Source organism: Propithecus coquereli, unplaced genomic scaffold (genome assembly GCF_000956105.1).
Source record: "Propithecus coquereli isolate 6110/MARCELLA unplaced genomic scaffold, Pcoq_1.0 Scaffold1687, whole genome shotgun sequence".
Lineage (NCBI taxonomy): Eukaryota > Metazoa > Chordata > Mammalia > Primates > Indriidae > Propithecus > Propithecus coquereli.
In genome coordinates, this window is record NW_012141491.1 from 27,638 (window position 1) to 28,226 (window position 589).

A 589-nucleotide genomic window follows, 5' to 3' on the forward strand; every position below is an offset into this window, starting at 1 on the left:
TGACTAGCAGAGTGGCCTCCTCTTCCCTGATGCCCCCCTTATAGGAGCCTCAGAAAGCTGGTACCTAGGTTTGGGGGTAGGGATGGGGTTGGGCAGAGACCCCAGAGGGCTCAGGGTTCTCCCTCCCCACACTCATCTCACTGCTTTCCCTCCAAGTTCAGCACCACAGCGATGCCTTTGCCCAGGTGAACCCCCTGAGGAAGGTGCCGGCCTTGAAAGACGGGGACTTCACCTTGGCTGAGAGGTAACAGGTCCTTGCACTGCTGCCAGGTCTTGCGGGGGGAGTCAGCCATCTGTGCGTCCACTGCTGATGGGCTGGACCTTGGCTTGTGGGCCAAGCACCTGTGCCAGCCCCAGGGAGGAGAGTGAGCTGAGTTGGGCAGAGGCACCCAGGGCTGGGAGGGGCTGTGACAGCAACCCTGCTCTCCCCCTGCGTGGTACAGATGAGGAAACTGAGGCCAGGGGAGGGGAGGGACTTGCACAAGGTCACAGGGCCCAGCCTGCTTCCAGGCTTCCTCACTGCCAGCCCAGCCCTTAGAGATAAGGAGAGTGCTAAGTATCGAGCAGCCGCTGTCCCAGGCACCTTAGA

At 61.3% G+C, this 589-nt stretch overlaps 1 long non-coding RNA gene across 1 annotated transcript in view; it reads left to right on the plus strand.

The window, feature by feature from the left end:
• The first annotated feature begins 33 nt into the window (after positions 1-33).
• Positions 34-589, plus strand: part of LOC105808170 — a 5,555-nt gene continuing 4,999 nt past the window's right edge. Inside the window, exon 1 of the long non-coding RNA XR_001137363.1 lies at positions 34-244. This is a non-coding gene — a long non-coding RNA (uncharacterized LOC105808170). The remainder of the gene's footprint in view (positions 245-589) is intronic.